The following is a 20,569-nucleotide window of genomic DNA, read 5'->3' as shown; positions in this document are numbered from 1 at the left end:
AAATGCAACTATTTCCAACTGAAAAGTGACCAAGACCATCAGCATCGTGATTCTCTACCCACCTCTTTATCTAATCGCGCTCATTATAATATTCCTCAGCTATCATAGCTCGAGCGAAATTGTTGCTACAAGGTTTGCCATTCCGTAATGGCTATTATGAAACTGCCACCCGCAACTCTACCCTCACACTCCAAGGACGTCTGCTTAACTCATCCTCCCTGACGCATCTTTGGCACACGATGCTGCCCACCATATTTGCCATACAAAATAAGTCTGCGAGATAGGAAATCCACCACTTCAACAAAATTTGCATAAACTTCACTTCAACAGCAAGTCTTTATAGACCTTACTTTAAGTGATATGACAGATGCAAATTTCCATCCCTTGAATAAAAGTTATATTTTGTGGAGTTATGCAAGCACGAGTTGGACTATTTGGAGGGTTGTTCACACCTCCTCAGAATTTGCAATGTCACAACTATCCACCAAGGTCAGGAATGATGGAGAAGACCCTCTGAAAAAATTACAACTCTTTTTCAAGAGGGTTTTGATGGGGCTTCCATCACTTGTCATTATGTTTTCCGTTTAGTCTTTACCATCTGTTACTGTTTGAGACTCTTTGCGATTGCTACTCAATGACGAGGTGTTTCTGTTTTCTCGAGTAGCAACTTACAATGAGGTACTCTGTAGCTATCAAGATAATTATGCGGCTGTTTAGAATGGTTGAAACAAATTCTGAAACACACCATGGCCTTCTCAATTTATTATCACTGTTTATGGCAGTGACGACAGCAAAGCTACAGGAATTGTATAATCATTGTAGGACCAACAAGGTATAGTGGACTCAAATGCCTTCTCTACACCATCAACCGCAGGCCTTGCGAACCGCTAATGCTAACAGATGCTCCATTTACCAGGTCAGGCCGCTTCTTGGGCCAAGCAAGCCTGGGTAAAACCCAGAATTAATTTACTCAAATGCCTTTAAACATCTTTGAACCAAAAATAAAATTGAATTATATACTTTAACACTATAGAACACAAATCGCCTTCATAATACTTGCAAGAACCTACAGTTTTGCAGTTTCATACTTAGATGTGTTCTATAAGGTGGTGTATGTAATTGAAGCTGAAAAGTGCAGTCCCTGGGAAGTAGGTGTGGCATGTGAGAGGGTGCAGTATCCGGGTGAAGAAGAGGCCGCAAATAAGCCTGGTGTTGGCGTAGTGGCTCGGGTGGTGGGCTTGGGATCCTAGGGTCCTGAGTTCAAATCCCGCTCAGTTGTTGAATTAATACCAGGTGGGGTTAACTCGACCTGTTATCCTTCCGAGGTCAGCAAAATGAGTGCCAGCTTGCTGGTATACTGTGTCTGAGTGGTGATCCATCCAGGATTGTGCCCAATAGCCAAGGAGACTGCTTCGGCAGCATCAAGGCTCTGCACAGATTAGGGTTCCAATGGATGGATCCTTCTGAGGTCGGCAAAATGAGTACCAGTGTACTGGTATAAATGGTTTATCAGTGCTGTTCCATGCCTGCAACCGCAGTGCGGTAATCTTCATTCTGATGAAGCAGCACTCATATGGAAGGAAGGAAATATGGCTACGTACAACGCCGATTGATGCTGCATTCTGTGGTGATCAATAAAGCCTCCCTCTCCTAGAATATGACTCAATGTCGTCTTATTACAATGTATAACGGTGATGTATAAGACTGCTTCAGTAATGCTAAAGTCCCGAATTTTTTTAAAACAATCTTTAAAATCATTATGCTATTAACATTGAAGTATATACCTGAACACTGCGCAGGGTATTGTATTATATGAGCTCTCTAATTTGAACATAGAATAGTGCACTGCTCATTAGCACCTGGAACATATAGCTTGCAAAGTGTATACGGTACTTTTAACTAAAGTATGGCTTTGTGGCATGATTTCCACATAGCTTTAAATATCCCACTGGCACATGTTTGAAATTGAGACTTTCAAATGGAGGCAGCTTTGATAAATATCAGCTTTCCCCCAGAGTTCAGCATCTTTGGGTGCAGCTGCAGCCTGTGCAGCCTAATGTTTGGTTGAACTGTCATGGTGAAGCAAGAGATAAGAGCTGGCAGTAACTGATAACCTGATTTGTGTGACATATGTCAAAACACAATGCACTTCTGGCATTGTAGTGGCATATGACATGAAAGGATGTCAAATAATTACTTAAGTGTTTGAACCACATTATTCAAAATTCGTTGCAGTTCTACTCAATCGTTCACTAATGAGGAATTAAATTGAATTATGTGTACAGTTCACTGTAACAGTGCAAAAGGCGTGAACACTCATGAGTTCTGGGTGTTAAGACGGTGTGAATTTTTCAGACATCACCTTGGGAACCACGGCCCTTGGGATGCTTAGAAAGTGGCCCAACCTTCTTTCGGCACCAAAGTTCACCAAACAGTTTGGATGTGCAACATATTACTGGGAGAACTTTCATTAGGATCCATAACTTGGCCCATCCCAAAAGCATATGGAGCAATCCTGGAAGGCAAAATGTCCTTCCTTGCAGGCATCTGGCTATTTGTTATTACCAGCGACACACGCATGACTTCATTCTGCTATTCTATTTTCCACTGCGTTTACAGAACAATTCCCATGGAATTTTCCCAAGTTCATGAGAGTTCTGAAGCTAAAACACTTCTCTGAGTTTGATACTTAAGACTTAATTGTTTTTTTTGTAAATAAATTACATAAAGTAACATTGGTATTGGAGGACAAATAGCAGGCTGAAATCAGCTACAACATACGCACACATTTCTCAGTGGCATTTAAATTCATCTCATGCATGTCAAGAATTTAGGCACATGGAATCCATAATCTCAGGTTGCAATTCTCTCGCTATGTCCACCAACCCTCTCATCTCAACACAACTTGCTGGAGCTCATAAGAAAAGCCATCTCGTAACACAGGTACATCCCAGCACACTGCATTTAGTCCAGTTTTCCTGTCAGTCAGTATACGGTCTTAATAAAACCTTAACAGTTTCAAGAGATGGAAAGCAGGGAATGGGAGATATGATTCACATACAGTACATGAGGCACGGTACATTACAATGCGAGGTGCATCATGATTTTGAATGCAGCCCGATCACACTGATGGCCAAAGCACCAGTGCACTATCAGAAGAGTTGCAGACTTGAGGTTGTGTGAGAAATCCTTGCTGTCCTTCTCATGAAACATCGATGTAGAGAGGATTTCGCTCTTATCATTTGGCAAGGTGGAGGCTGATACAAGCCAGAGCAGTGTAAGACATTGTATATCATCTCGCAAGACTGTAACACGACAGTCACATCATTGGCATTGCGGGAAAGTAAAAGACAGGCTTGGACCTGCAGTTTGCTTTTCGCCTTCCATGAAGATTTTATATATGTACCCTTTTAGGCTTATTGAGCCTTTGTGATCATGGGAAATGAGAAAAGTTCCTTTTCACAGTATGTCTTCTCATCCTTCTCCAATCTGGATGGTTTGTCATAGACATTTCATAACTATTTTATTTCCATAAATTCAATGCAACAATATGAAGCAAAGAGATATTTCTATTAATTCCCAAAGACATTAGCCCTAAAGGGAAGTGTGCAAGCTTGCATTTTAAGCATCAGTCTTAGACATATTGTATGTTTCAGCTTTTCAGTTTTTCATTGAGGATTGCTCTCTCGACAAGAATACTAGTATTTTGTATTGTCCTTTGTTTGTATATTTATTATCAACCACAGAAAAACACTACATGATGAATATATCTACTATTTCCATCACGTTTGACAAAGTGCAATTAGCAGTAAGTGATCCATGAACCATGCAGAGCAATTTCATATACGTTCCCCATGGTGATGTCACAGTCCAAGGGAAAAAGATTACAGTTAAATTATTATAAAATTGCATTGCTACATGTGTGTTGCATATCTAATCAAGAACTACAGCCTTTCTTTTGAGCTTTTTCCTTTGGGGCCTCAAAATGTATGCACAATCCTCTGTATATATAGTGCCACATTAAATCCTGCACAAGGTACTCTAATCGAGACTGAATGACAGCTGAGATAAGCTGAAATGACACTCAATTCCAGTGTAGAGAAATCCTCTTACAAAGAGTTATTTCTAATAACGATGTCACATTCCTAAGAAATCTAGTCAAGCTGCCTTTATCTCATGTGGCCTGTATGCATGATCTTAAGCTTCCTTGGTAAATCAAATGATTCCACCAAAAAGTAATTTGCTCTTAGTTTTGGGAAATTAAATGCTGACTTGGTATAGTACATACACTTAAATAACACTGGGCTGCATTTGAAATATTTTTTTCAGAGGTCGAGGTTTTCTCAACGGTTCACTTATGTTTTTTGCATGCTGAATTCAGAAATGTATCTAATTTCGCTCAATCAGGTCAAGTTTTTTTCAATTTTAAGCTATCTCAATTTTAAGGAAAAAAATAATCAAAATTTTTGTTTTTTTAATTAGCATTTTTTATATTCAAAATCAGACTTACATTGACAGAAAATGTACAAACTATACATATAATGACACACAAGTACACTTAATGTGGAAGAAAGTGCCTTCTCAATTACTTTCATTTCAATTTCTGAAAAATATAGATAAATCGTTGTTTCTGGCAACACCCAACTTCAGTCGCTCCAGCAGTCGCTGTTTTCCTTCGTCTTTTTAATGTTGAATTTCATGTTAACGGTACTTGTGCATCATTTTATATATAGTTTGTACATTTTCTGTCAATGTAAGTATGATTTTGAATTTTAAAAATGCTAATTAAAAAAACAAAATTTTGATTATTTTTTTTTTCCTTAAAATTGAGATATTTTATTGAGATATTCTTAAAATTGAGAAAATAAAAACTTGACCTGATTGAGCGAAATTAGATACATTTCTGTGTAAAAACTTGACCTGATTGAGCGAAATGAGATACATTTCTAAATTCAGCATGCAAAAAACATATAAGGACCGTTGAGAAAACCTAGACCTCTGAAATGACGCAGACCAGTGTAATCATTTATTTACACTCTACAATATTGGACAAATTAATGAGATATACAATAGATTCTATCAACTAATGGTTGATTAGAGTTTATTTACCATCCTGGGAAATGAAGTATGGTTGATGTTTGAAGCATTTGCCCTTTGTCAGAGCAAAAAGAGGGAATTTGGGTGGAGGGAGGTTTCTAAAGGAAGGGACAAGATCAAAGGTCAGAGGTCAAAGATCAATGACTAGAACAATGTTCAAATGTGACTGGTGGGAGGATTTACATAGACTTGCATAAAGCTTGAAAATTAAAGGGTTAAAGACTATAATGATCAAGGGTCAAAGAGAGTTACACCATTGATGATGGATTATAACAACAAAAGAAAATTGAAGAGAATAAATGCAGGTAGGTCAAACGAGAGGAGAGAGAGAAAAGAAAAAAATAGGGAAAAATCTAATATAACAAAAATAAATGTTCGAGTGATTTAAAAAATGCCTTCCTTGGAATAAAGTTCACGAAATGAAAAATGTTTTTAATTCAGTAGGGTGCTGATGTGCCAACATTGAAAATATATTTTGGTTCTTCGGGTTGTAGATCATAAATTCCAGTCATGTACGTTAGGTTAAATGGTTGGGGAGATTGAAGTGTTGAACTATCATGACATCCGTGCTATTAGTTCTGACAATCAATGTGTTCATGGAAATGATTAGTGATTCTTTGCCCTGCCTCCATGATGTAGAATTTGTTGAAGACAGTGCAGACGATACATTATATGCTGATACTGTAACTCCTCACAAAAAAAAAAAATTACCAACTTTTAAACTAGCTGTTAAATAAACTGCGGATTCACATTTCTGTTCAGAAATGCATGACTCGCATGTCTGCAAACAATGCATGATCGATTTGTTGGAGACGTCCTGATAGCAGGGGCTGCTCTTCAAGTTCAAGTTGGCTGAAAAACGGATCTTGTCATCATTCAGAGGGGTGCTATTCCTCATGTCAGATACAGGGTTGAGATAATTTTGCCCATAGTCATCCCTCTGACCCAATGGCAAAGTCCCAACTTTATCTTTATGGATGATGCCTTTCCACCCCATTCACTTGTTATTGCTGCACGACAGGACCACATCACTTGCATGGACTGGCTTGTAGGATTTCTGGATATATTTTTGATTGAACAAACTTGGGACATTCAAGGGACATGCGTGTTTATGGCCGCCAAGTCCACCCATATTCTCTTTATCAACTGGAAGTGATCCTGGTTGAAGAATGGCATGACATCCAACAACGAGAGCTGGATCGTCTAATTTGGTTGATGACGAAATGTGTAAAAGCTTGTATTTGGGGTTAAAGGTGGTCACAAACGTTATTCAAACCATTTCTGCAAATGTAACCATGTCTGATAATTTTAGAGTGGTGTCGTTGCCAATTTGCATGCTCATTTCAGACAGCCATATGTTCGCATGGCAACATAACTTTGGCTTCCACCGACATCATATTTGTTTAGGGAGTATACAGATCATTGTGCTCGTCCTCTTCAACCAAAATAAGAACACAAAAAAGAATGCAGGGCTCAAAACCTTTGTTACTTTTTTGAGGAGTATACAGGGATTTTCAAAAGTCTGGAATCATAAGAAATATTGTTTAATTTTCTTCTTTTTTGGAGAGTGTTCCTTTGAGGTGGATAAGACGTCGTGGACAATAGAACGGCCCTCACGTCGTCCAGATTTAATGCTATGCCTTTTTTCTTTGGGGATACATGAAATCAGTGGTTTATACCACAAGACTACGTACTATTGAATATATGGAGCAGAGGTGAGAAACCTTCATCATCTGAGGGCCATGATAGCTATTGTTAAACTTGTTGTAGGCCGGATATATGCTTAGCGATTTGTTAGTAATTTAAACAGTACATATGCAGATAAGTAATTAATCACTCTGACCTGTTACTGCACGTACAAAAAATTATTATAATGCAATTAAACATCCTGATTCCTGATGCAAACTAAACAAAAGCAGTGTAGGAAATCATATACTCATACTAATAATATTCTCATACAAGTACTCATAGCAATTTTAAAGTACCATACCTAATGTGACTTCTGAGATTGCTTCCTTTTAACTAGTCTCCATGTTGGGCAGAATACTTGTTACTATTCTTAAGTTATTTTCAAGGTGTTTCTGTGTTAACCTAATCGTATTTTCGTCTTTGTGAACTTTAAGCGAGAAAAAAACTGTTCACATCGAGGTAAGTGCTCTCAAAAAGTGGAGCAACTTTCCACGCATAGGCCAACGATTGCGGGAAGTCTTCTTTGAGTAGGAGAGCCTTGTAAAAGTCAACTGTGTTCACGTTGTTAAACTTAAGCTTGAGTTCATCATTTCAATTAAGTTCAATAATCTCCATTTGCAAGAGTTCTGGAATATAGTCAACAACAGCAGAGAATGATGAAGCAAAAATCTGCATACTGTACTTGATTGCTGAACACTAAAGTCAGCGAATCTCTTCGAAAAAGTGATGCTCAATGATGACAACTCTTCTGCATAAGACACCTTGTCAACCCTCTCATGATGGTTGGTTAATGAAATGAGAAGTCACAGGTGATGTCTTTTCTTAACTGACTTTTCCACAAACAAAGTTTGGCTTGAAATTATTTTCCATGACTGTGCAATAAATTTACCAATTGACCTTGAACTTGTAACTTTGCATTCAGTTCGTTCAAGTATCTTATAATATCCACTAAGAATGCAACATTGCAAAGCCACCAATCACTTTTCAATTCTGCAACTGATTTTCTCTTAATTTGCATGAACACAAGCACTTCGTCTTTCAAAATCACAAAAGCATTTCAGCATATTTCCCTTATGAAACAAACATATTTCGCAGTAGTAGGTGAGATCTTCAGATCCTTCAGGAATGCTTGAAATTGTCTCAGAATAAGTCCTCGAGCTAAGTCAATAAAATTAATGCACGAAATAACTGAGGACATTATATCTTTAATTACCCCCCATTGGACTTTGTCTGAAACGAGAGATTATGGATTTGGATCCGATTTTCGTGTGCATATGTGCGTGCATCCGCAACCATATCTCGGACATGTACGGACCAATTTTATTTGTACTTGGCACAAAGATAGCACATGATGGTATATATATATATAGACATCGTTTTGTTTCGCGATATCATCGAAGATGGCCGACTGGTGGCCATTTTAGTTATAAAAAGCCCGATGTCGAACACATCCTCAACCATTTCTCGGCCATACATTTACCGATGTTGTTCAAACTTGGCACACAGATAACGAATGATGGCTTACATAAGCACGTCAATTTTTTTTTCGAGATCAGATTTAAGATGGCCGACTGGCAGCCATTTTGTTCCTTAAAAGTTTCCCCAATCATTTCTCAGACATGCATGGTCCGATTTTGTTCAAACTTGTCACATGTCACAAATGTTCTTGTATATCACATGACCACTCAAGCCAGTTGCGCATACACATACATCTTGAAAATATGGACTCGCCCTTTAATTTCATACAGCAAAATTACGAAAACCACAGTGGCTGTGACATTTTATATCTTTTTCTCCTTGTTTTGATAGATTTTGAACACAAACTATGCTGATGTATAATACAGTGGAAGATAACTAGTTGAGATGTATCAATGTTCAGGGATGTTTTTTATTTTTATTTTACTCGAACGATCAAACCTTACTGCTCACTATAGTCGGTGTGCAATCAGTTAAAATACCACATAGTTTTTCAAAATTCAATGAAAACCTGTCTAGAGTACATTTCAGCATTTGTAATGTGTCATCTCCATTTGTGTTGCCTTTCATAGCTTGCAGAACCAACCTTTCTTCAGTAATGCTGAACTCTGCATCAACTCCACTTACAAATATTTCTAATTGAGCAGTATCAGTTATATCAGTATTTTCGGCAAGAGGCAGTGAAAAGGTCTCACATCTTCTGCTGCGGTTATTCAGGCTTTGCTCAATATCACCAGCGATATCGATCAATGTGATCTGGCATGGTTATACGTGAGCAACTAATGCCATGAAGGTCTTGTCTTTTTTATTGACACTTTTTTCACGTTTACCACTTCACTGATATATTCCTTTACAAATGCAGCACCTGAAAATGCTTTTACTTTTTGTGCAGTCTTCAAACTTAATGCATAACTAGCACATACAATGTTTTCTGTGTCCGTACTTTATTTAATGAAAAAGTATTTGTTGTGCAAAAACACCTTCTTCGGTGTTTCAATATTATTCAGTCTTGCTTGATCTTTAATCTTCATATCTTGCATGTTTTGAGGGGTAATGTCTCTTCAGTGTGTATTCTACAAGAACAAACACTGACTCTGAACATATATCAGGGAAATGAGCATTCTTCACAAGAACAAAGTACTCACTTGTCCACCTTTCCAACCATGGCCAATGATAAAACAAAATATTCATTAGCTATTTCAGGTCAGGTCAGGTATGGGAGCATGGCCTGAGCAGCATGTCGCTGTGTCCATTTTCCGTCGGAACTCCAGTGGCCTCCGTCTGGCCATCTCCCAGGCAGATGCCTGGCCCATCCCATCTCCTTGTGATGCTGATCAACCTGCTGCAACCACGAGGAACGTGGTCGGCCCATTGCCTTCCTCCACTCACGAGGCTCCCTCACTGAGAGAATCTGGTGAGCAGGATCAGCATCAGGAAAACGAGCCACATGTCCATACAGCCACAGCTGATGCTCACGCACTATGCAGGTAACAAATCTCATTTGAGTCTCAGCAACCTCTTGTTCAACACAAAGTCCAACCAGTGATAGCCAAGGATTCTCCGAAGAGACCTGGTACCAAAGGAATTAAGTCTCCGTCTCAGATCCCTGGACAGAGTCCAAGTCTCACATCCGTAGAGCAAGACTGGAAGCACCAAGGACCTGAAGACTCGGACTTTCATCCTCCTGCGCAGGTACTGACAGTGCCACACCCCATGATCCAGTGAACGCATGACTCCCCAGGCCTGACAAAGAGGTTTATTAACCTCTGGCTCACAGCCAGCAGAGATATGAATATCACTGCCAAGGAAAGCGTCCAAGGTGTCATTGAAAGTCTGGATCTTCATTTTGACCAAGAAACCCGTAATCCCAGCAGCTCCGACTCCTCTTTCGGCACCTCGAGGGCCCCCAAAAGGATATCCAGAGTCTCTGCCAAGATGACTGCATCATCTGCGAAATCAAAGTCAGAGATATTGACATTCCCAAATGATGCACCGCAGCATGATCTCTCTGACATCCTTCCCAGAATTCAGTCCATAAAAGTGATGAAAAGTGTGGGGTCAGTGCACACCCCTGACGAATGCCAGTAACAACTGGAATCTAGAAGGGCACTTAGTAGAGTGCCATACCTCCACCATGCAATGCCTGATCCACGAGAACATATCAGGCCCAATACATTTTGAAGTATCAAGCGATGTATTATTTTGGCCCCATCTCTCAATGGTGAAGAATCAGTTTAATATTAAATAATTCTCATATCCAGATTAGGATTCAGATCTTCACCAAAATCGAATCAATTCGTCCTTGCAATACAGCTAACGTGTCCCCCAAGTTTCGTCCGAATCCGTCCAAAACGTTTTGAGATATCGTGCTATATATCATTTTTGGCCCTATCTCTCAATGGTGAAGAATAATTTTAATATCCTATTCGTCGGATCCGTATCCAGGTCTTCACCAAAACCTAATCAGTTCGTCCTTGTCACACCCCAACCTGTCCAAAAATTTTCATCCGAATCCGTCCAAAACTTTTTGAGATATCCTGCACACAAACAAACAAATGAAATTGCTCATTGAGCAAGGAAGTGCTGTAATAACTTTTTTTTTTGTATACCTTGGTCGAGGCTCGTATGAGAGCTAACACACAACTCACAGCAAGGAGGCATGAGACAAGAGGGGCGGGAGTGGAAGGGACAAAACAGTGGGGAACAGACACATTAGGTGAACTGTGGAAGGGAGAGGGATGGGGATGGGACGGGGAACATGGCGAAGAGAATATGGACATTTCAGGGACTTTCAGGAAGGAAAGCAGGAGAAATGAAGGAAGTGGGCTTGGGTGGATTATCGAGGGTAGAAAAGATCGAGGATTTGGATGGGGGAAGATAAGAGGTGGTGGTGAACAGCTGTTTTGAAAGCCTGGAGGGAAGAATGGGAAAGAATAGAGTGAGGAAGTTTATTCCAAAGGCGGGAAAAAAGAGGAATGAAAGAGTGAAGATGAGCAGTGATTTGTGATTTTGGTAGTTTTACCAGAAGGGGGTTGTTGGCGGACCATGAGTGCCCTGTGGAAATGTGGTGGGGACAAATCGCAGAGAGAGCAGGGGGGCCAAGGCTGGAGAGGAGTCGGTAGAAGACAGAAAGACCACCGACCAACCTGCGGTGATTGAGTGAGAGGCCAAAAGACTCAGCTTCATTGCGGGAGATGCCGATGATCTTAAATGCTCTGGTTTCGACAGCGTGAAGCCGAGAAAGGTGGGAGGCAGGAGCACCAGCCCAGAGGGGAGAGCAGTACTCCATCAGGCTACGGACAAAAGCTTTGTCAGTGGTCAGGAGCTCAAGAGGGCCGAGGAAGGACTGAGCACGACGGAGGATTCCCAGTCGGCGACTGGCTTTTGAGGCGAGGTTGGAAATGTGACTTTCCCAGGAAAGGTCATGGCAGATAGTGAGACCTAGAAGCTTGAAAGAAAAGACTTCTTCCAGAGGATTGTTGAGAAAGTGGATGGGGGGGGGGTTTTGTAAACGGTCCTTTCGAAGAGACATAGTGAGAGTGTGAGATTTGTCTGGATTGAAAGACATGTTCCACGTGTTGGACCAGTTTGTGATTTTATCCAGATCTGCAGTGAGCGAAGAAGCTGCTGCTTGCCGGTCTGAGGGATGACAGATGGTACGGCAGAGGGTGGAGTTGTCGGAAAAGAGAAATAGAGGATTTTCCAGAGAGTCCGAGAGATCATTGATGAAAACCAGAAAAAGAACAGGGCCCAAAACGCTACCTTGAGGAACTCCAGCCTGCACAGGTAGAGGGGATGAGAGAACTCCATTTAGGGCCACACGTTGACTGCGACAGGAGAGGAAGTCTGCGAGCCATGAGTGGAGATGGCCTTGAATACCATGGGAAGAGAGTTTGGTGAGTAGGGCAGGGTGCCAGACTGTGTCAAAAGCACGTGTCATGTCAAACTTTGTCATATCTCCATGATCTCTGAAAAAACAAAAACCGGGAAATCAATTTGGTTCTTATAAGTCGATGATGCTACTGTTTAATGAGTTATAGCACTTCGTTTGGTCATGATCATAACTTGGAAGTCAATCGAGCTTGAAAAGGCGTTTTAATGGCAATTTGAAAATTTTGACCCGACCCCCCCTGACATTCGACCCCCCGACCGCTAAGAAGGATGTGGGTGTGACACCCCAATGAGACATATGGTTGGATGCAGAATTGGAAGATTCACATTTTGGATTTAGTTTGAAGTTGATACGACCATTTTAGTGGATGTTATTGTGAAAATAAGAATTTCGGTTTTTTGGTGACCTTGACCTTGACCTTTGACCTAGATTCACCAAAACGACAAGTGTCTAAGTTGGACCATGGCCGACGTCTGTACCCAGTTTGGTCATGATCGCTGAAACGGTGTGGCTGCTACAGGGTAAACAAACACACAAACAAACAGACAGACAGACAGACACACAGAATGACACAAACAACCGACCAACATAATTGCTGAAATCCGAAGGATTCTGGCAATTAACAAACAGATCGAAAGGGGTGAAAACATAAACTCCTTCACCTTCGTTGGCGGAGGTAATAAGTCGGAGATGGTCTCACCACATTTCACAGAACCCTCAGTACCAGAGTTTATTTCAGACATCAGATTGATCAGTTTTGGTGGCACCCCACGAAGACCAAGAATCCTCCAGAGGGCATCCCGATTCACTGATTCGAACGATTCACTGAATTGAACAGAGATCAACATAGGCTGCAACCAGTCCCTGTGCTGAAACTCTCGTCTGCATTCGGTGAGGACCCGAAGGGCAAGGATACGGTTAATCGTTGACCTCTTTGGTGTAAAGCCTGACTGCTCTGGGAGCTTGTGCTCAAGCAGATGGTGGTGAAACCTATCGAGAATTATCCGAGCAAAGACCTTGCCCGGCACTGAGAGCAGTGTCACCCCTCGGTAGTTGTTGCAGTCCTGGTGATCACCCTTCCTTTTCCAGAGAGGGACAACAAGGCCCCTCTTCTAGGCAGTTGGGATGATGCCTGTGTTCCAGGCAGAGCACAGAACTGCACGCAACGACACGAGTGCAGCATTTCCACCAGCCTTGAGAAGTTCAGCATGGATTCCACAGATCCCTGGAGCTTTGCCCCATTTCAACTGGTTCACCACAGCCCGTGTTTCCAGAAACGAAGGTGGATCACAGTTGATTGGAGGGTCAGCAATAGGGATGGTAAACACCCCTGACATCTAACTCAACAGCTGGTGGATCAGCCTGGTACAGCTGCTCAAAGTAACCAGCCCAGCGGGCCTTCACTTCGGACTCCTCTGTCAAGAGTCCACCACCCTCTGCTCTAACTGCAATTCAATGAGGGACGGGCTTGGATGAACGCAATGTGCGAATTCCCTGAGAAGGAGGACGAGAATCGCTTGACCACAGGTGATGCTCTACCCCCTCACAGATTCCTCAAACATAAGCCTCCTTGTCCATGCTCAGCACATGTGTAGTTTTATGTCTCAATGCCCTGAATAGCTCAGCTCTGCCATTAAGACTGGCCCTTCAACTCTCATAAAGGGTATCCAGTGTGTCTTGAGAGACAAAATTCTTCTTAATTCTCCAGTGAGTTCCAAGACTCACACTGGCAACATCAAGGATGGTGGTGGTCTTGAAGGCACTCCACAACTCTTCAAGATTCTCCAAAGCACCGAGACCCCCCACAACCCTCCCCATCCAAATCCCCACTCAGCCTGTTTGCAAACTACTCAGCTGCCCTTTCATCCTTGAGGTTGCCAGCATCGAGCCGAGGCTGGGATAGTACCATTCTCTTGGATTTAAGCTACAATTTCAGATTTGCTACCACAAGCCTGTAGTCGGTATTGAGGATCTGAGCACGCTGTTGGACCCTGCAGTTCTGGATCATCCTTCGGTGACCATCAACGAGCACATGGTAAATCTCCTTTGTCACACCACCAGCGTTGGAAATACCAAATCGAGCGATGAGTCTGTGGGTGCTGAAAGCATGAACCAATCACCCTAAGTCCATGACTTCTTGCAGTCAAGGAACTCAGTACTATTCTGGCTCACTGTTCTCGACCCATGAGAGCCAACACATATCATAACTATCCCTATCCATTCCAGCCGATGCACTGAATTCCCCCAAGACTTGAAGAGTGTCTCGGCTGGGGCACTGATCAATCACAGACTCGAGCGTGGCGTAGAATGCGTCCTTCACGGTGAGATCACTCGCCTCAGTTGGAATATATACAGAGACCAGGGAAACGACACCGAAGGAGTGATGAATCCTAAGTCTCATCATACGCTCGTTAACCGGTGTTAGCTCAATTATCATTGGAGTCAGCTAATTGGGCATAGCTACAGCAACTCCTTGGGCATGGTCACAATCAGAGTGACAAGACCAATAGTAAGTGTAACCATTTGCCATGATCTCACCACAATCCGGTCTCCGAACCTCAGAGAGAGCTGCAATACCGATGTTCAAATGCTTGAGCTCAGATGATAACAGACAGGTGATCATCCTCTCTTTTGGATAGGACATTCCAGGCACCCGCCCAAAGGGACCACCTCAGGTTAACCCAAGGAGACCGCCGTCTGGTGGATGACACTCAGCACCACCCCGACATACTACCGCAATCTGACCCGAGAAGGTTACCCCGTGGTTTTCCTCTTATCATCTCGGAGTGGAGGTTCCGAAGGCTTTTTTTTTCTTGTGTTTTGCGGAGTGAAGGATTTTACGGTGGACGGAGTACAAATCCTGCCACCAACCTCCTTATAAAAAGTAACCCAACTGGAGGAGGACGTCCGCAGACACAGTTGGGCACTAGATACGGATGAGCTCACGAGGAGCTCCTCCGCCCTTTGACAGGTTTTGTTTTTAATGATGCTGAGTATCCATATCATGCTCCCTCCTCACCAGAAAACCTGGTGAGGGAGACGGTTTAGTCACTGACAACCCAACCATGACACAGGTTAGTACAGGTTTACATGGTACCTCTAGCAAGTCACAGATCTAATCTGACTTGACCTGAAATAGCTATTTCATTGATTATTATATCACAATGTTCAGATTTTTTTTAAGGATTTTTTTTCCAGGTGATGGTTTTAAAGGTAATGTTTCTGTAAGAATCATTTTGCCGTGCCTGGATGGGTTTGAGGGTTGTAGAGTCGCGGCTGAAACCCGAATCCTATCCACGTTCCTCCTGATTACTCCATTTTTTGCTCTTTACTTCTTTGGGTTCCTTCTTGGTCTTCTGTTTCATTATGTTAGTTCCTTATCCTCACAAATTCCTATCACGTTTAAAATGAATGAGGTGCTTGCGAAAGAAAATCGACGTGTTTTCAGGATAATTCTGTACCCATTTGAAGTTTTCGGCAGTGATGTTCTTACCTTGACCGAGAGTATACGAGGATTTTAATTCCTGGAAATGGAATTGCAAAGTGCTGGGACAACCTTCTTGCAAATGACACGTCTCATCAGACTGATTTGAAGTCTGAATGGTTGCTGTCCAAATGGTGGAGCCCAAGGAACTGATTATGGAACAGACTTTTATTTATTTATTATTTAACCGTAGGCAGGCTGAGAGGATGAATATAACAGATAACCATGTGAATATGTAAGCCTGTAATGAACAGTAGTGGCCAGGTGAATAACCTAGGAGGTGACATTTCGACATTTGTTTGCAGCATCTGATGCTTTTATTGTTATTGCCACCGTATGCCACCGAGTATAGAAATATTACCGGACAAAATACCTGCTTGAAGCAAATCAAAAAACATCCGGTTGTATATTGAAAGTGAATGCATTGTGAGTTGTGAGATATCTCAAAAAGTTATGGATGCATTCTGAAAAAACTTGGTGGACAGGTTGGGTGTGTGGCAAGGATGAATTGATTAAATTTTGGTGAAGAAACGGATCCGGATATGAGTTCAAAGTTTTAAATTTTTTGTGCGATTCATCACCAATGAGAGATGAGGCCAAAAACGATAGAAAGCTTAACATATTGAGATTTCAAAAAGTTTTGGAGAGATTATAACAAACTTGGTGGATGAGTTGGGGAGGTTACAAGATCACACTGATTAGATTTTGGTTCAGGTCCGGATTCAGATCCTACTTATCAGTGGGATACAAAATGTAAACTGTTCAGCCTGGCGGAGGTATGCACTCTCCCGAGTGTCGTTCTAGTTTATGTCATTTAATTGATAGCTTTCATTATAGAAAAGCAAATTATTTGAGGCCTTAAAATCTCTGCAGGACTTAAGTTTGTTGGAGTTTGAGGGGTTGGAGAGGGGTAGGAGGGGACGGGGTGAGTGAGAGTTCGGTGCAGTTAATGAGGCAATAAATGATTATGTGCTGCATGTGTACATAATAATTAAATGGTTCATAGGTTGTATAAATTAAACATCTTCAATAAGGAATATATTTTTGCTTTTGAAGGAGTTTACATGACCTTTAAAAATTAAATAACAAGTTGGATAACAAAACAACAAGACAACATTTAATAATGCAGAGTCTTGGAATGTAGATTACAGTATATCGAAGAATGATCGAACCATGTATGCATTGAAGTATATCATAGTACAGACACTTATATAAAGTCACTGACAGATGGATTACAACAGCCTTTCCTGTCCCTTGAAGAACAAGTTAGGCTAAAAGGCTGACCACAAAATCAACTTTAAATGTTATTTAGCAAACAATAATTATATCAATGAAAGGTACAAATAAGAGGTTACTGCATCAGTACACCAGTCTGTATACGAAATACAATTTAAATCCTGTAATGTATATGAATTATATATTGAATCATAACTGGTACATGATTATTATGCTCATGAGTCCCCTACTGGTTTCACTGAAAGGGACTATTTAGGTTTGCTCTAAGTCTGTCAGTCCATCCCACCTGTGGTTTTCAGACTTTTTTTTTCCCCATACCCTTTAACACATTCCACTGAAACTTGGTACATAGCTTTATTATGATAAGTTACAGAACAAGTTCGAGTTTCAGAGCATTTCGTCAATTTTCACAGGGTTATGCCATTTTTAAAGTTAGAAAATATCACATAGTACACATTGGTCTTTTTTCAGCTACCCTGACTCCACCCCAGTGTTTTACACCCATTGGCTGGAGAGCTAGCCTGACCCCACACCGACAAAATGCAGTAATGCACCACCATTGCATGAAACAGCACAGATCGGCAGGTCTTTAGGCCTGGCTGTTCATCCATGGCCCAGTGAAATTGGAATGATCCCAAGAGTATAACCACGATGTATTTTCCATACACCTAAGCTAGTCCCCCCCCCCCCAACCCCCGCCAATCTGCTTTCTCAATATGTCCTTTCATTCCTCTGGAGTTCCTCTGGAAGAAGTCCTTTCGTTCAATCTCCTGGGTCTCACTATCTGCCATGATCTTTCCTGGGAAAGCCACATTTCCAATCTGGTCGGCGACTTGGAATCCTCCATTATGCAAAGTCCTTCCTCAGCCTATCTGAGCTCCTGACCACATACAGAGCTTTCGTCCACAGCCTGATGGATAATTGCTCTCTCCTCTGGGCTGGTGCTCCTGCCTCTCACCATTCTCGGCTTCACACTGTGGAAACCAAGGCATTTAGGATCGTTGGTATCTCTCGCAGTGAGGCTGAGTCTTTGGGCCTCTCCCTCTCTCACCGCAGGCTGGTCGGTGGTCTTTCTGTCTTCTACCATCTCCTCTCTGGTCTCGCCCCCCCCCTCCTCTGCTCTGTCTGCGATATGTTCCACCCATATTTCCGTTGGGTGCTCAAGGTCTGCCAGCAACCCTCTTCTGGTAAAACTCCCAAAATCACGAATCACTGCTCACCTTCACTCTTTCATTCCTCCGTTTCCCACCTTTGGAAGAAACTCACACACTCTCTTCAATCCCATTCTTCCCTCCAGGCCTTCAAAACAGCTGTTCAGGCCTAAGTCACATTTGCTCTACGGTGAGGATATGGCGGCCGTACGCCCTCTGAATTGACAGAAACATGCGGCAGCCGCAGAGTTTCTGCGGTGGCCTCAGGGTGGCCCTACGCCATTTGGCTATCTTTTACAGGCCGTAAGGTCGCTGTGGAATTATAACGCGGAGTTATAACTTTTTTCATTTCTATGTTCGCCGTAGCAATTCGGCAAGCCAAAAAAAAAACAGGTAAAAAAAAAAAAATTTACCCATTCGTTACCGTCCGGCTGGCCGCACATTCGCCTTAGGGCACCCCTGCGGTCTCCCTGCGGTCACCTTGAGGCTACCTTGCATCTGCCTTGAAAATTCTATTGCTGCCGCAGGGCCCCCTTAAGGTCACTGTGCGACATCAAACCAAAGACCGTACGGCAACCCCACGTTTTCGGCCTCCACAATTTCTAAGACCTAAGGCCTAAGTCACATTTGCTCTACGGTGAGGATACGGCGGCTGTATGCCCTCTGAATTGACAGAAAAGTGAGGTGGCCGCAGATTTTCTGCGGTGGCCTCAGGGTGGCCCGATGCCATTTGGCTATATTTTACAGGTCGTAAGGTCGCCGTGGAACTATAACGCGGAGTTATAACTTTTTTCATTTCTACGTTCGCCGTAGCAATTCGATAAGCCGAAACAAAATAACTGATTAAAAAAAGAACCCACTCGTTACCATCCATCTGGCCGCATGTTCGCCTTAGGGTCCCCCTGCAGTCCCCCTGCGGTCACCTTGCAGGCACCTTGTGTCTGCCTTGAAAATTCTATGGCCGCCGCAGGAACGCCATAAGGTCACCGTGCGACATCAAATCAAAGACCGCACGGCAACCCCACGTTTTCGGTCTCCACAATTTATAAACACGCCGTGCGGCTCTCCGAAAAATAAAAACATATGTGACTGCTACATTGTGTGATCGTGGAAATACTGCGGCCGCCGTATAATTGCTCGTGGCCGTAGATTTTGGAGACCCACGCCGCCGTGGCAAATGTGACTTAAGCCTAAATACGCTGTGCGGCTCCCCGAAAAATAAAAACATATGTGACTGCTACATTGTGTGATCGTGGAAATACTGCAGCCGCAGTATAATTGCAAGTGGCCGTAGATTTTGGAGACCCCACGGCCGCTGTGGCAAATGTGACTTAGGCCTAAATACGCCGTGCAGCTCCCCGAAAAATAAAAACATATGTGACTGCTACATTGTGTGACCGTGGAAATACTGCGGCCGCAGTATAATTGCTGGTGGCCGTAGATTTTGAAGACCCCATGGCCACCGTGGCAAATGTGACTTAGGCCTCACCACCACCTCTTATCTTCCCCCATCCAAAACCTCGACCTTTTCTACCCCCGTTAATCCACCCCAAACCCACCTCCTTCAAATTCCCTGCTTTCCTTCCTCAAAGTCCCTGTAGTGTCCATCTTGTGTACCCTGTCCCATCCCTTTCCCATCCACAGATCTCCTAATGTCTCTGTTCCCCACTGTTTTGTCCTTCCCTCTCCTGCCCCTATTGTCTCATGCCCTCCTTGCTGTGCGTTGTGTGTTCGCTCTCATATGAGCCTTGACAATGTATACAAAAAAAATTAAAATGCTGTATGCATGTGTTTGCTTCATGTATAATGTATATACATCGGGTTATTATTAATATTAAATAGGAAAAGCTGAGAAAGGAACAAAACACGGTGAGTTAGGTTCTTCTTCTTCATTTTGGTTCCAGTATTGGCTCGAGCATGTACTAAAGCATGCACTTAATTTTATCTCCTGTTTGTTATCTTGTCTTTATTGGTTTCTGGTCCACAAAAGATATCAGTCAATGAAAATTGCTTTTCCTTTTATTTTGCCGAACAGACCCAAACATGGTGGGTTAAGAGTTTATTTTTCTTCTTCATTTTGGGGTCTGGTATTGGCTCAAGCGTGCGTTAAACGCAAACAAATCTATACCTTCCAAACATCCCTAAAAACCAGGAGGAGAATGTATTCCAAAGCAATTCTCACTCTTGTTTTAATTGTTTTGTTTTTCATTCTATAAGCACAATTTTATAAGTGTTGTTAGTTTAGAAACATTTGTGACGTTATGTTCATCTTTGGCAAGGAGAACGTGCATTTTTAGCAAGACATTATGCGTTGATTGATTTATCATTCCTGCTGAAAAAACATAACAACCATCAACCATCACTTCATGTAAATCACATGCTCGTCTCCAATCTGTCCAAAACAGTCAACAAACCATAATTAGTGTACCACATGTGATAATAGATTATGAGTTTTGTTTTCAGACAAAGGTCCCAGGTTCTTCTTTAGCTCTGTTTAGATTTTGACCACGTATGAATCCAAAAGAATATTTAAAGAAATGTTTA

At 42.1% G+C, this 20,569-nt stretch overlaps 1 protein-coding gene and 1 long non-coding RNA gene across 17 annotated transcripts in view; one reads left to right on the top strand and one right to left on the bottom strand.

Annotated features, from left to right (window-relative positions):
* Positions 1–20,569, bottom strand: part of LOC147015767 (uncharacterized) — a 239,677-nt gene that overhangs the window by 74,606 nt on the left and 144,502 nt on the right. The window lies entirely within an intron of this gene.
* LOC147015768 (uncharacterized) overlaps positions 1–20,569 on the top strand; it is a 41,824-nt gene that overhangs the window by 16,542 nt on the left and 4,713 nt on the right. The gene's annotated exons all lie outside the window — the stretch shown is intronic.

Source organism: Eptatretus burgeri, chromosome 12, assembly GCF_056783735.1.
Source record: "Eptatretus burgeri isolate ZD-2024b chromosome 12, Ebu_testis_v1, whole genome shotgun sequence".
In the NCBI taxonomy this organism is placed as follows: Eukaryota; Metazoa; Chordata; class Myxini; order Myxiniformes; family Myxinidae; genus Eptatretus; species Eptatretus burgeri.
This window is presented reverse-complemented; position numbering and strand designations above follow the sequence as displayed.